This window comes from Pinus tabuliformis, chromosome 5_2, assembly GCF_031772625.1.
Source record: "Pinus tabuliformis cultivar Carrire ecotype Pingquan chromosome 5_2, CPIR1, whole genome shotgun sequence".
Lineage (NCBI taxonomy): Eukaryota > Viridiplantae > Streptophyta > Pinopsida > Pinales > Pinaceae > Pinus > Pinus tabuliformis.
Window position 1 is genome coordinate 688819959 of NC_142306.1, and position 17521 is coordinate 688837479.

Genomic DNA, 17521 nt, shown 5'->3' on the forward strand with positions numbered 1-17521 from the left:
GACTAGGCCCGATGGCCCCCAATCCCATTCTGCCTCCTTGATCTTATTATAGTCCCCCCTCAACCAAAATTGAAAGAATATCCAACTGTGAACAAATCCATGGAAAATCGACATATAACCCATGGCTGACATCCAATTGTCCAAAACCCATGCCATGAGAGATGCCTTTTGCATTGTCTTACCATAAAATCTTCCTACCAAAGTAGTTTCTAACAAGTTTGGGATGTCCTTGAACTTGATATCCTTACCAATGACCATTGAAAACTTATCTTGTTTCACTCTAACATAGAACTTTGGCTTAGGCAAAGATCTCAAACCATGGGGGACAAAAAGAGGCTTAAAAGGCTTAAATGAAAGGGAGTTTGGTTGACTTAGGGATAACAACTACCTCGAAGCTAGAATGAGAGCTTAGCTCTTTTGCACTAGTATCTTTTCTCGAAACGAAAACAATTTTGGACAAATCATGCTCAGATTAAATATCTACCTTGGAACACCATCCATTTTGGTAACACATCGTGATTTTGTTGGAGATGATCTATCAAGACAATGAAGTGTAACCTGTAAATTCATCATGGGATTTAATGCATCCTCTGGACATGATTGAGCTCATAATCAACAATATCAACTTCCATTCAAAATTGTGGTGGGATAGAATTAATTCAAATTCCATTTGAAACTGTGGCGAGATAGAATTAATTGTTGATAGGACCCACTGTTTGACAGCCGAGACAGTGAAAACCCTTGGGAAAAAGAAAGAGAGTACACAAACTTTACTTGTTGTTGGAGAAAAGTGTGAAAGCAAAAAAGCTCCATCTTTTCTCAAAAAACATTGGAACCATTATTTTATAATATCCTTTAAGAGTATAATAAAGAAAATATAAATTTCATATCAATAGAGTGTTCTCTTTATAATAATATCTTTTTTCTATATAAATGTATAGAAAATTCACCAGATAATTTTCCTCATTCCTAAAATAATATCTAAACTATGAGGATGATATCCAAGGGACTTAATACCACAACCTCCTACTTGTAATCTACAACACTCAACCAGTCAAAGTAACTCATTACATGTCTTTGAACTAGAAAAACTTCTTTAAAAAAATGATTAAAAAATACCATAAATCACAAAATATTATTGTTTAAATAATATGATAAATATATCCACTCTAAATAAAATTTATAATTAATAATATAAATTAATAATACTATTATATATATAAAGAAAATAAAAACCAGATATAAATAAAAGTTCAAAATAAGATTGTTAGTTTACTTGGGTTTCTATATGTTTGGAGGCAGGATGGGAGAGTTTGAGAAAAATAAGTGAAAAAAAGTAAAAGAAGAGTTTAAGATTACAATTATTAATTTTCTTTCCCACCATTTTTCACAAAAGAAGGCCAATAGAGCAGAGAAAGTGGGAGAGTTTGAGAACAAATAAGTGTAAAAAAAGTAAAAGGCCAGGTTCTCGTTCTAGGTCGAAGTTCATCTGACATCTCCAGCGATACACGCAGAAAAAGGTTTGTGTTCCGCCCCTCCATGAAATTTTTTATGCCGTCTGATTACACTAAACAAATTCAAGGTGTAGACTTTTAGGGCATTGGCAGTTTAAACTTGTTGGCAGGGAAATTTACAATGGGGTTTCCAGGGTTTTTGCAATTGATGCTCACAAGCTGAATTCATTCGCATGTTCTATTATTTTAACATCTAAATCACATTGTGGTAGTGGTCGTGGGTATGTTGAACTGTGTTATGCTTCAATTTTTTTTCCCATCTGGTTTTGATCGGCACGACCTCCACTTGAGCTTAACCAAAGCTTTGTGGATTATTGAAGTTTATGAGTTTTTCCAGCTGAGTCAATTGTGAAATGGACAGTAGCATTCTTTTATGCGAGGTCTAAGACATTGTGGAAAATGAAAATATTGCACATTTTCTGAAGTATAATGTTTGGTATGTGAAGTATACACAAATGATGGTTCAGTTCAGGCTGAGCCATGGATTTCAAAATTTCGAAAAGGGAAGGGATTGAAATTGGCAAATCAGTATAGACTGTGTGGAAATTTGACAATGGTTGTGTATATGCTTTATAATGTAATGAATGGTGATGGGTTCGTTCGTTCTAAAAACTGAACAATTGAATCAGAAGTCGTAGTTTAAGCGCGTCCAACCAAGCAAGTTACTATGCTCAGTGCATTCCTCACAATTAATCAATTGACACATCGTAGCTATTTATTATTTTAAAGTCTAAAGGTCCCAATGCCCAACCTAAAGTAGGCTCCTCTCCCTCTCCATAACTAAAGGGGTCTTTCTGAAATAGTCTTAAATATAAAACTTAATAAGCTCAATACTGCCAAACCATTGGGTCACCAACGGAAAGAAAAGGAGACAACCCATTAAGGATTATCTAGTCCCATAAAGATCCTATTACATATTTATACTCCTGGGGATTGTTCTCTCTACTGTCTCCTTACATTTCTTGCCAATGACAAGAAAAGGAGACAACCCATCAAGGATGCCATAGCCCCATAAATATCCCATTATATATCTATATTCTTGGGGTTAGTGCATTCTCTACCATCTCCTTGCATTTGAAAATTACTAAAGAGCTACTAGATCTGTTAATTGATCATCTGCTTTCCCACCATTTTTCACAAAACAATACCAACAAAGCAGAGCATGTTATGATATTAATTCCAAGGATATTTCTCAGGTGTGCCCGAGGAGATCAGTGGATTCGTTCGATTGATCTTCTTGATTGATCCATAATTTGTTTTGGAGTTGATGTTTAAATAAGTTGGGGAATGAGTGAATTATTTGAAGGGTACAAGAGCAATATTGCAATCTCTCTGCAAATCTTTCACAGAAATGCACATCAACAGTCCTTCTCAATGGAGGTAAGAGGATCGATCATATGGTCCTTGCACACTTTTACAGAAATTATTAAATTTTTCTTTCAGTTGATACAAAAACCAAATGTAATAAAGATTGAACCTTTCAACTCTCCCGATCATTTGATGTCTTCATCAATGCACCATAGGAAGATTTCCATATTTCCCTTGCCCTTGTATCTTTGACCTCTTTTCTTTGTTTTTTGGCTAGTTAGAAAAAAAATTCGAAACTGATACTTTCTAGACAACAAACCATTCATTTAAGACAATGACAATATCATGCTAGCTAATGCTGTGGTGAATGATCTTTTGAGGTTCCTCACAACATGTATATATTGAATAGGTTCACATGAGGATTTATCATTAGGAATTTTTCACAAGATGTATAGTGGCAGATCTAAGCAACTGCTGTGAGGTAATAGTGATGAAACCCTGAAGCTTGTTGTTGTATGACAATAAAGCTATTGTATAGAGAGACTGATTAACAACACGACTATTGTGAAAATGTTAAGATCTTAATTCTGATTCCTTTTCACTTCTTCAACTTAAATAGGTCGGGTGAAAGAAACACATGGCTGTAGATATAACAAGTCATTCAAGGCAGAATATCAAAGCACTAAAACATATGCCACTATAGGCAGAACAAACTTTAGGTGAGAATGAATAGATTTAATGAAGTTTGAAAATTTAATTCATTTAATGCAAATGACTGAAGGACTCAGCGGAATGCTTGACATTGACATGATTTAAAATATTCTCTAGAAGAAGGGACCAAGGCACATCTCTATCATGCTTCTATTTCAAATTACTGGATCATATCTAGGTAGAGGTATCTTGGATTACTGATGACATATATGTGTTTGATATACACATGAATAATGTTGCCAAATTAATGTTTGTCATGATCAATCATGCTTAAGCATGATCTAAATATCCAAGTGCCCAATTATCATTGAATTTTCGATTGCATCTTTGTTTTCGGAATGAATCCTCCACATGCAGCTCCACGACTTGATTCCTTGGGAAACTAACTTAGCTTGTTTGGGTTATTGAATCAGCCCCTTGGTAGATCAACATAGAGATGAAAATGGCACCATACTAGCCATGGTCATGACTTATTCACAACTTTGATTGTGAACAAGGTATTATCGTCAATAATTATCCCAAAATGTCACAACTTCCTTGAACTAGAGGAGTGTCATTTCAATACTTCTTCATACGCTGCCTGTATGTATAAATGATGATGATAATATTGATCTGCCTGCAAATATGTTTCCACACCAAATTTGCATAGGTATTCAACCCTCTGACTAGGGCTTCCAATTTTCACTGGAGGATTGATATTTCTTTAGATTTAACTTGCAAGAGAAAATATTGTTGGCAATTGTTGCAAGTAAATTTTATTAGAAATGGATACAATCTTTTGTGGACATAGTTGTGAGTTACTTCACTTGAGGAGATGGAGTATACTCATTGCAACCTTAGGTCTGTTTCATGGAAAGCCAAACAATGCTCCGTTTAATTGATGTGATCTCCTTCGTTTGAGTGGATGTGATGTAACTTTGATTGAATTAGTGTAACATAAAATCCTGGAATGGGTGCAAGTAGCCTTTACTCTTTTAGTTGTGATTGATGCGATCCAATGTCAATCCAATCATTGCGTTAAGTTCAAACTAAGTCTATATATAATCAAAGGCTCCCATACTCTGTCACCCAATTCGATGGTGTATATCTCTGTAAGTGATGAATTTATACGTTCTTGTAGATCATTTCACTCACAATATATCTCTTTCAAAACCATCAAAATATGTTATCATCACTAATAATGAAAACTCAATCTTGTCGCATGTTGTCTTTGGAAGAAAGATCGAAATGATTAGGGGATTATGTTCCAGAGTATTAGAATGAATCAGAACATTTTTTCACCAGCAGCTAGGTAGTCTAATTTATATTCTGAAGTGATGATTCCAAGACCAACTAGAGGCACTAAGAATAATCAAGCAATTATAATGGCTATAGTTTTCTGCGGCCCAAGCTTTGAATTAATGAACCTCCAGTGAGGTTGCCACATAGAGCCAACATTATGCATGGAACCATAGCAACCTTAAGGATGATGTAGTTGTCATTAACAAATAAAATAGGAGCATCATTTATCAAGATTAATTTCTTCAAAAATGGAATAATTTCAATGACCAATGCAAGGACTAAAGATATTATCAGTGGTTGAAGTAGTTGTTTTATTTTCAAGCATTTCCAAAGAAAATATACATGAGAAATGGCCTACATTTCCCTCGAGCATCAATACAATGGTTTTAGCTTATTTTCACTAATTCCTTATTTAGAGGTCAACAAGGGGAACCTCGTAAATTCAATGGTGTCTATATCTATTTTATCCATGTCAGATTCGAATTCAAGTCTTCCCTTCATGCTGCTTACTGGAGGAGGTGCAAGAAGATGGAAAAAATAGGTGTACATAATCACCAAATGATATATACACATTTCCAATTTTATTTCATATCACAGAATCACCAAAAGGATTGTTTTTATCTCCACATGCTACACCAATCAATATGAGAGGCACATTCCCATTGTTCCCAAATGTACTCCAGTTTTCTTTACCACCCCCCAACGTAAATGGACATATATGATATAATATTGAGAAACATTAAAAGAGGATAATAAACTTCAAATAATTCTTCACATTCAAGACAGATGAGGCCATCCTACTTCAGCTATATATCTAGGTAATGACTCAAGGAAGATGCAAGACCACAAGAACATCTATTTTGAAGGATGTAAAAATGTATCACTTTGTAATTTGTATAGGATCTATCACAAGCTCTCCTCTTACTATAAAATGAAATTTTCTCTTCATGCCTATGTACTTGGCATATTTATCATTCATTGGAGCTTCATTGTCTCTAATAAATACATCATGGTCATATATTTCTCAACCAATCTCATTTTTCAATGTCTCCAGAGTTTCATGTGACTGCACATGTCTCAAATTGACGTGGATGGAATGGTTTCTTATATGGTAAAATGATGCTTAGGTTCTCGTAGCAAAGAGTTTGATTGTAGAATTTCTCTTTTCCCAAATGTACAATTCACATTGTTGCATAATTCATCCAATTTTCAAGCCAACTTTAAAAAATTTCATCATTAAACAATGGTGATGTATAGACGGCTCAACACTAGATGTGATAGGTAACAATTGGATGTGAAATTTGAGCGAATTGTGTATTCCCACTTCTGAAATTTGTCTTGGCATTCCCCGGCTAACAAACAAAACACTCTCACTTTCTAGCTAGAGAGTAGTGAGAAAAGGCGTTGCACTCATAAATGCATTGAATATAGAAGCAAAGGATAAATCAGCTAAGAGTTTTCATATGAATTCGGGGAACTTTGATGCATGCGAGGTCATTTCTACCCTATAATAAGGCTTACTACTAGAGGTCTTAAGGCAGCATCTAAGGTCACTTGATGATGGACATACTAAACAAAGGTACAAGGAGGTACAATAGCATTCTGATATTTATGAAGCAAGGATAATAAGATTGTGGTGCTTTCATTCTATTTTGGAATTATGTGATTTTCCTTAATAGAATAGAGATGAATTACAAGTGTGACCTATCATCTAAGCAATCATATTGATGGGGAAACTAGCTTTGGATTAGTATACTCCCAAATAGATAGCACTTGGAGCAACAAGGGGACTTTTATTATTTATATGTGCATGATCAATGTGACCCCAAGATAATTCATTGTGATGTCAAAGCAACAAACATTTTACTGCATGAAGATTTTGAAGCCATCGTGGGAGACTTTGGATTGGAAAAGATTTTAGACCAAAGGGATTCACATGTCACTACTGTTGTTTTTGGTATTGTGGAGCAGATAGCCCCATAATACCTTTAATAGGAAATTCACTAGGGAAAACTAATGTATTTGATACAAATGATATATTACTATTGTTAGACAAAATTATTCAATTATTCAAAAAATTTGTTCTATGTAGAGAGAACTTAGAGATTGACCTTAGCCACAATTGTTTCCAGTTACTTTATGGATTTTTTTACCATGTCACATGTGGTTTCAGGGTTTCATTGCAACCTTAGGGATAATAATGAAGCAACCTTATTGTTTTAGGGAAATTATGAAATAGATCTCCCTTTCCCAACAGATTGAAGCATAATATAACTAGTCTATGCACATTTTCCAGTGGTATTTTCAACTACAACATTATAGGCCTATCTCTTCCAGCATATAGACACTTGTAGCAAAAAATACTTGTACCAAAGCATATTATGTTATATCATCTCATCACTATTAAACAAGTATGTCTTCACTATGTATATGGTTGAAGATATATTTGTTGGCCTTGATGACTCCTAGTAATATTGATTTTGTATTGGAGTTTCTAAAATACATAAGAATTATATATGGTGTATTGGAATTTGAAAAATACATAGGATGTCACAAGTAATCCTAATAATCAACTTCCTTAATGACTAGGATGCCTTAAAACTCCACTAGTGGTTTTTTCACTAAATGTGGGTATCAATTATTGATAAAAGTGGGATCTCAAGGAGACTTATGTGGAAGTTGTATGTAAAGAGCAACCAAATTTAGAATTAAAACTTTGGCACAAGTGCACTCTAACAAAACTAAACAATTTTCTCTTTATGCTTTCAGGGTAGCCCATGACAACTGTACAAATTGGTAATTACTGATTGTACATTCTAGTCTCATTGACATATTTTTTTGTCATTTGTTGGACATCAATAAAATTACCTTTCTTTGCTTAATGCAGATTAAAAATGTTAAACAATTGTAGTTTGATATGAAGGCTCTGAAGGAAGGTCTCCATGTTGTGGAACCTATTATTCTTTTCTCTTAAATAAGATAAATGACCATCAATAAATCCCTTCTCCAAAACTTAGTTCTCTTACAACTGTAGTTCTTCTTCTGAGAGAGTATATGTTGTCCTATTAAGTTCTCTGAACACATGAGAGGTTTTGATCATCTGGAACTACCTAGAGAGCTCTTTCATCTAAGTAGCTAAGGGAGATAAGGAAGTATCCTGAATCTAACCTTGTGCATTCATCCAATTAAAATTCAGTACTAAGTGCCCAAAGACCTATAGATGACCAATATCCTTGTCAAAGGAAGATGTTAATAAGGAAAATAGAGCCTTCAACTTCGCCAAGTTATTTTTATCTTTGTCTATGTTTTTCCTTAGTTTGGGCATAGTGAGTGTCACAACAATAAAGCACAAATTCATGACTACAAATCTGATGAGAGTCTTGACAAGCAATTCTACATGTAGTAAATTTTTTGTTTGTGTTTAAGCTGTATTGCTTTTAAGTTATCAAACAAAGGACAATAGATACATGTGTTGATGCTAATGATCACAATTGTAAGATATTCAACAATAAAAGTTTAAAACCATTTTTATGTGGACTATGTTCATTTAGTCTCATTTGTGTTATTGTTTTCCATCAGATAGGGTCATCTTGGTCTTGTTGCTACAGTTTACCTCTGTCAGAATCTTGACAAAGATGACTTATTTAAACTTTCATGCTCACATATATATAAAGTTAATAGCCAATCAACTTGTGAGTTCTAGGATAGTATAATGAATCATTTATCTATCAAGGATACCATAGAGTTATGTTAATGACAAGGTTATCATGTTTAAGTTAGCAAGCAAGTTCAATATGCCACAAGGTTCAGATATGAGCCTTCCAAATAATAATAACCAAGTCAACATAGTTACTGCAACTTTCACCAACAGGAATATACTATAATTTCACTGCAACAATGACCTTCAAGGAGGCTGAGAGATTGTGTAAAATGACCATCGAGTGCCCAATGTTGACTAATCGAACCTTTCTGTGCTCAGATTATCGATAACCTTGTTTTAGGATACCTCCAACATAACCATAATATGTCACTTGAGATCAATATGATCCTTCTTTAACTTTTCTCTTATGCAATCCCTTGGCCTTATTCCTGCAACAAGTTAGATGATTCGATCCTTCAAGCAAGTCATCATAGTGATTTGACCCTATCGCATAAAATTTCTATCTTCAAAGAGAAATATCCTTCATAAACCAGAGGCATTGATAGAGAGAATAGGTGCTGAACAATTGATACTAATCAATGATCATGGTGATGAGCTCAGAATTTGATGGAGGAATTTTAGATTTCAGGACCCTCCTGAAATATGTTTTTGTCTAGGATTTGGTACTCTTGATCGATGTCCAGAACCGTAACTTCTTAGGAAATAATCTCATCTTCAAAAGTAATTATAGAATGAATGCAAGCCTATACTTATTATCTGAAGTATTCAATATATCTTAGATAGATATCTCCTGCACTTGATTAGTCCTCTAGAGATGAGAATAATATTTCAAACAAATATTTGTAGAGGATTGACCTTACCTCCAGGGATCATAGAAAATATCTTTCCATAAGCTTAGAATGATGATACAGTCTTAAGCTTGATGAGTAAGGCTGTTATAAAGTACAAGAACATACCTTGTTGTCTTCAAGATTTTTCTCGTGATAGTTGAATATCTTTAGGATTGTTGCCCATGTTTACTAATTAGGGCTTGAAGAAGGCCTTGAGAAATAACCCATATTTCAACTGTGACTTGATTTACCACGGACAACTGGAGGTATCAATGAAATTATTTAGTGATTACAATCTCTTTAAGCTTGGGCTTGTCCTCACCTAAGCTCCGATACCATGTTAATTTTCAGTTAACATGTTCTTTGATTAGGTTAGATACTTCATTCAACCATATGCCCATTAATCCGTTTACAAATCACATTAGAAATTATATAACAGAAACTAACGAAATAACATAAATGATAGATGTAGAATACAATCCAAGACAGAAAGACACGAGAATATGGCTCAAGCCAGGGAAAAACCCCAATATAGGGAAACCCTTGATCAAATCTTCTTATTATTATCATCAAATGTTCAGTAGAGAAAGAGAGAGAGTAAAATGATATAAAATAACTTTCCAATGTGAAGTCCAGGCATCACTTCTCTTAGATCCATTCAATCCTGTAATCTAGGTCGTTTATTCATAGAGGACAAATCATATTGTTGTACAAGATCGGTCTGGTTAGGGCAACAATAGTCCACTACTTTCTAAGTTAATTGATCCAAAAATCCTCCTTTCTACTGCGACCTTCCTTATTTCACATGATGCTCCCTTTCGCTGGCTTAAGGAGCTGGTTTATGACCACATTAAGGTCATCGTTGATATTATCTCTATGGTTCTGGATTAGGGCTTTTGAAGCATGCTACTCCAGCCCTTGAATTTTGTAAACAGTGCGGCATTTTTCCTCTTACAAGGGCTCTATTATTTGTAGTAGTCCTAGCCTATTCTTAAGTTTCCATGTCATCTTCAACAAGCACCTGAATACTATCATATAAGTTCAATGACTTTCTGTTGTATTTCAGCTTCCTAGGCAAGTGATTTAAGGCATGCGGTCAAGCTATGAGAATATCTTCTAGATGTGGCCAAAATACAAGAAGAATTCCCATACGAAACAAGTCACAACCCATACATAAAATTGTCCTTAACCATAGCGAAGCATTGCTTCCAAATTCAAACCTGTTATGACAAACCCCTAACTAAAACAATCCCAACAATAAGCATAATTTATCCTCCTTAATCTTCGTTGCCATAGAGATATTTTTTTCTTTTGATTGATGTGTCCCAAATGAGAGAGAATTATCCTCTATATATACAATTCAGTGGAGTTCAGGGGACGTGACTTTTGATCTTCTTAGGCTGACATATAGTTGAGGCCGACCTAAATACTTTACATGAGAGAAACATAAATTCAAAATCCCACTTCTACTTATCCAAATTTGACGATCTTTAGATCGATTTTGGTCCTCTCAAAAAGATGAATCCAATGCCACAATTATATTCCCCAAAGGATCTATTGAAAGTGGAATTTGGCCCTAGTTTCCATTTTTAACAAAAATAACCATCAATATTTCTTTCTAGCATTTTCGGCTAAATTCACAATAGTATGATAAAAAGTGTTATTTCAATGTCTGGAAATTAGGATATATAAATGTGAGATATATACTCGACATATTTGGGTTATCTCCTTTTCAAATTTGAGTTTTTTTAGGCTACATGTTAATTGTTTAAACTTTGAACTTTGAAGAATTTCCTGAATGGACTTTGTAAATACTTGAATGAATGGACTTCGTAAGGCAGTGGTACCATAAATTGTGTTATTTCAAAGATTTTACTTCCATATTTTCACAAAATACAATGTCCTCAATAAATAATTATATGTATAGATACTTATGTTTAGGATTATATGTGTTGGAGTGGTTCCTTTCTGTTTTACTATAATCTTGATGTTGACAAGCTTTAGCTGACTTTTTTCATCAATTGCTCATAGAATATGCAAAAGGAAATGATTGTCAAAATGTGGCAAAAATTACATTTCTCCTGATTTCTTTTTTTATTGTTCATGACAGGATAATCATGTTGTAGGAATGAGTTATCCTATAGTCTGTTTCAATTTGTGGATTTTTTTTTCCTCCCATTTTTCAACAAGGATGTAGATTCCATTTTCATGTTGATGGTTTTTGCATGTATCTTATTTAGCCCCAAATGCCAGTAATGGAGTGATCTTGAGAAGTAGTCATGGACACATATTCTATCATAGGTTAATGTTACAATACCACTTCCACTTGGTATCAGAAAAAGTTTAATGGTCTGTGACATAAAGAAGAGTCATTTAACAACATGGTTGAAAGGGAAACCTCATATCTTAGTCGTAAGTCATTTATTTGAGTTTCTTAGCTGTAAGTCGTTTGTTTGATTTTGAGCTTTATCACATCAATTATTTCACTAATCCAAAATGCATGGCTTATATTTCTCACCCAATGTTAGTTACTTGACATGGTTGATATAACATTCAATTCTAGGCCACTTTTATTTTAAGTCAAAGATTTTATTGATTAAAAGGATGTTCATATTTTGATTGGTTTACTTGGAGCTTGATTTAAAAAAGTTTTTTAAATTCCACATGGATGATATTTTTTTCAGGGTGAGCTCTTTGCACCACTAAGGGCAGATGATTCCTAGAACATAGGTTTACAACAAGTGCATCTTTGGCCTTTGTTGTGTATCTGTTATTTTTTATATCATTGATGGATGATTACTGATTGATGTAAAATAGAGGAAGGGAAGGTCCTACCAATTCCCTTGAAAAAAAATATTCAAATGGAGTGGTAGAATTGTGTTTTAAAGGGTGAGCCAAAAATCAACACTTGAAAGGCAGAACTTGAGAATAACAATCTATCTGATCTGGATCTAGAGACACAACAAACCGTGGAAAAAAAAAATGTTGGTATTGATGAGTCTTCCCTGCAAATAAGCTCTAACTATTAGACCACTGCCCAAATTTTAGTTATCAACAGTGACAATAGTGACTCTAGCTTTATTTGTTTGAAAGCGACTTTGGCCATTGTCCTATTCGTTTCATATGAATGATTTTGTTTTTCAAACTCTAACTAGTTTATTGTTAAACTAATTAAAGCTTTGATGACAAACATATAGTTTTCAAAGCTCTTTTCTAAATCTATTTTCTTGAGCAAATTTGTCTTTTTACTTTAGGTACTGTAGATTGCTACCATGTGACATATGCTATGATATAATTGCTTGGATAAATAGATAGAAGAGTTGTAAAACATAATCTTTTTTAAATCTAAAGAAACAAAATTTCCAAATACAAAGTTTATTAATTAAGAACATCTTTTAGACTTCTTAGCTAAGTTATGATTATATTTCGGTAGGGGATTTTGTGTACATTGATATTGTGTTGTCTCTTTGGTTTTTGTTAGGTAACAATGGTTAATAAGGAATGTGTTCTTGAGCTGCAAACACACATATTATTCTACTATCGACATGGATCTCCATGGTTTCCAGGCATGGCAATAAAAACATAGATGTCAGTGGGATCTCCAAAGTCCATGTTGGATGAATTTAATAATAGTGATGCTTTTGATTCCTTGTCAGATAAAGAATGTCAAAAGTCAAATTCAAATAAACAGAAGCAACTCAAGAATGAAGGTGAAGCTCTTCTTTTATATCCAAGTCAATTTCTTTTATTTGTTGGTTGTTGTCATATTTTGAGTGCGGACTTGTGAAATTCCAAATTGCATGTTTGTTTATGTAAAGGGGATATATATATATATATATATATATTATCACATGTCATTCATGGTTTTCGAAGATCCGTGTTACGTTTGCATAGAAGTTTAGATATCATTCAGTTATCTAAACACCAAACAACAACAACATTGATATTTTTCTTTCACTCAACCTATAACATATTGCATCTATCTTCATCAATGTTCTTCTTCCATATGCTATACAATTATTACATTTCCTTTGCAATATTTGGTGCATTTGCTAGTTATATGTCATTTATATATTATAAATGTCTTCAGATTTTCACTTCTAATTGAGTATTCAATTGAACATATTGATTCTCTTATACATAATTATTTTTCCCTCCACCCACTTTTCATAACTTCCATAACCATTAGGTAGGGACCTGCAGCTTTGATGTTGCTTTGCTTGTTTAGTAAAATATTGCTGAGACTTTAATTTATTTAAAGTTGTAGAATTTATAGTTTATGAAGTTTCAAGGTATAATCTTTAGAAGTCTAATTCTTTAAAGGGTGCTAGCTCAATGGAAGAGCACCCGCTTTACAAGCAGGAGGTTGGTGGTTCGATTCCATCGTGCCTTGATATCCATATGGAATGGTGACGATCATTTTTTGGTGATGGTCTTTTGACCATCAATAATGAGCCTGGGTGACATTTTGAGACCCTCACCAAAATATGAAATGGTGACAGTCAGTGAACACCACCATATATACGCATCAATAGTGATGACCCTCAAAGGTTCGTAACCATAAATCATTGTTGTTGATATGAAATAGTGATGATTGTTGTCCATCACTATAGTCATTATTCATGACGGACCTTGAATGTCACCACAACACCTATACTTCTAGCAATGCGACTTTTTGTGACGGTCAACAAACGTCACCATATATATGTACAAATAGTGACGACTATGAAAGATCCATCAAAATAAATCGTTGTTGTTCATATGAAATGGCGACGGTCATTATCCGTTATTATAATTAATATTTGTGACAGACCTTGAATGTCACCATAACACCTATACTTTTGGCGACACCACCTTTCGTGATGGTCAGGTTTTGGTGATGGAGGCTATGGTCTGTCACCATTGCTCATATGAAATGGTGACGATTTCTATCCATCATTATAAATAATTATTGGTGACAGACTTTGAATGACACTACAACACCTATACTTTTGGTGACACCACCTTTGGTGACGTTCAGTTTTTGGTGACGGAGGCTATGGTCCATCACCATTACTCATATGAAATGGTGATGGTCACTATCCATCATTATAAATCATTATTGATGACAAACTTTGAATGTCACTACAACACCTATACTTTTGGCGACACCACATTTGCCGACGTTCAGTTTTTGGTGATGAAGGCTCTTTTGACTGTCACCAATGAGCTTATGGTGACATTTTTCGCCCCTCACCAATGACCTTTTTTCTTGTAGTGAAAATCTCGACAATATTTTACTAAAAAAGCAAAGCAACATCGAAGTTGCAAGTCCCTACCTAATGGTTATGGAAGTTATGAAAAGTGGGTGGAGAGAAAAATAGTTATGTATAAGAGAATCAATACATTTAGTTGAATACTCAATTAGAAGTGAAACTCTGAAGACATTTATAACCTATAAATGACCTATAACTAGAAAATGCACCAAATATTGCAAAGGAAATGTCATAAGTGGATAGCATATGGAAGAAGAGCATTGATGAAGATAGATGCAATATGTTATAGGTTGAGTGAAAGAAAAATCTCATGTTGTTGTTGTTTGGTGTTTAGATAACTGAATGATATCTAAACTTCTGTTCAAATGTAACACGGAACTCTGGAAACCATGAACGACACATGATAATAAAAAATTTATATGTATATCCCCTTTACATAAACCAACATGCAATTTGGAATTTCACAAGTCCGCACTCAAAACATGACAACAAACACCAAAAAAAAAAATGACTTGGACAAAAAGAAATAGCTTCACCTTCATTCTTGAGCTGCTTCTGTTTACTTGAATTTGACTTGTGACATTCTTTATCTGAAAAGGAATCAAAATCATCACTAGTATTAAATTCATCCAACACAGACTTTGGATATCGCACTGACATTTGTGTTTTTGTTGTCATGCCTGAAAACCATGGAGTTTCCTATCGATAGTAGAATAAGGTGTGTGTCTACTGCTCAAGAACACATTCCTTGTTAACCATTGTTACCTGGCAAGAACCAAAGAGACAACACAATATCAGCGTACACAAAATCCCCTACTGAAATATAATTATAACTTAGCTAAGAAGTCTAAAAAATGTTCTTAATTAATAAAATTTGTATTTGGAAATAATGTTTCTTTAGATTTAAAAAAGACTATGTTGTATAACACCTCTATCTATTTATCTAGGCAATTATATCATAGCATATGTCACACAGTAGCACTCTACAGTACCTAAAGTAAAAAGGCAAATTTGCTCAAGAAAATAGATTTAGAAAAGAGCTTTGAAAACTATAAGTTTGTCATCAAAGCTTTAATTAGTTTAACAACAAACTAGTTGGAGTTTCAAAATCAAAATCATTCATAGGAAATGGACAAAACAATGGCCAAATTCACTATTCATACAAATAAAACTAGAGTCACTAATGCCATTGCAGATAATTGAAATTTGGGCAATGGTCTAACAGTTAGAGCGTATTTGTCGGGAAGACTCGTCAATACCATCATTTTTTTTCCACGGTGTATTGTGTCTCTAGATCCAAATCAGATATCTAGCCATTCTCAAGTTCTACCTTTCAAGTACTGATTTCTGGCTCACCCTTTCAAACAAAATTCTACCACTCCATTTTATTTTTTTTGTCAAGTGAATTGGCAAGATCTTCCCATCCTCTGTTTTACATTATCAATACACATCTATCAATGATATAAAAAATAAAAAATACACAACAAAGGCCAAAGATGTGCTTGTTGTATACCTATGTTCTAGGACTCATCTGACCTTACTGGTGCAAAGAGCTCACCCTGAAAAAATAACATCCATGTGGAATTTACAAAAAAAATTAAAATCAAACTCCAAGTAAACCAATCAAAATATGAACATCCTTTTAATCAATAAAATCTCTGACTTAAAATAAAAGTGGCCTAGAATTGAATGTTATATCAACCATGTCAAGTAACTAACATCGGGTGAGAAATACAAGCCATGCATATTGGATTAGTGAAATAATTGATCTGGTAAGGCTCAAAATCAAACAGATGACTTACAACTAAGAAAAACAAATAAATGAATTAGAACTAAGACATGAGGTTTCCCTTTCAAGCCTGTCGTTAAATAACTCTTCTTTATGTCACAGACCATTAAATGTTTTCTGATATCTGGTGGAAGTGGTATTGTAACATTAAGTTTGATAGTTTGTGTCCACAACTACTTCTAAAGATCCACTCCATTACCAACATTTGGGGCTAGATAAGATACATGCAAAAACCATCAACATGAAAATGAAATCTACATCCTTGTAAAATAATGGGAGGAAAAAAAAATATCTACAAATTGAAATAGACTGTAGGATACCTCATTCCTGCAACATGATTATCTTGTCATTAACAATAAAAAAAGAAATCAGGAGAAATGTAATTTTTGCCACATTTTGACATTGAAATATTTTTCATATTCTATGAACAATTGATGAAAAAAGTCAGCTAAAGCTTGTCAACATCGGGATTATAGTAAAACATAAAGGAACCGCTCCAACACATATAATCCTAAACATAAGTATCTATACATATAAGTATTTATTGAGGACATTGTATTTTGTGAAAATTGGAAGTCAAATATTTGAAATAACACAATTTATGGTACCACTGCCTTACGAAGTCCATTCATTCAAGTATTTACAAAGTCCATTCAGGAATTTCTTCAAAGTTCAAAGTTCAAACAATTAACATGTAGCCTAAAAAAGCTCAGGTTTGGAAAGGAGATAACCCAAAGATGTACAGTATATATCTCACATTTATATATCCTAATTTCCATACATTGAAATGAAACTTTTTAGCATACTACTGCGAATTCAGCCGAAAATGGTAGAAAAAAATATTAATGGTTATTTTGCTAATATAGAAGTTATATACATGCATTTATTTAAATAGTTAGCTTGCAATCTAAAACATATCTAAGGATGCACACAATACATTGCATCTTTAGTGCTAGTGTGTGAACTTGAGACAACAAAGTCCAACATTTAACAATTTGCCTACAATATGCACTAGCATAATAGGTGAACAATAGTATTGTAGGTATGTGTTATGAATATATGTATTGTGGGCCAATAAGAGTATGGTTGGAACAGTGAGTTCCAACCCTTCCATTTTTTCCTATAATTTGCACTGGTCTAATAGGTGAACAATAGAACTGTAGGTGTGCATT

At 33.7% G+C, this 17521-nt stretch overlaps 1 pseudogene; it reads right to left on the minus strand.

Moving 5' to 3' along the window:
• Positions 1-4764: 4764 nt before the first annotated feature.
• Positions 4765-5363, minus strand: LOC149160980 (protein PIN-LIKES 6 pseudogene; annotated as a pseudogene).
• Positions 5364-17521: the final 12158 nt, after the last annotated feature.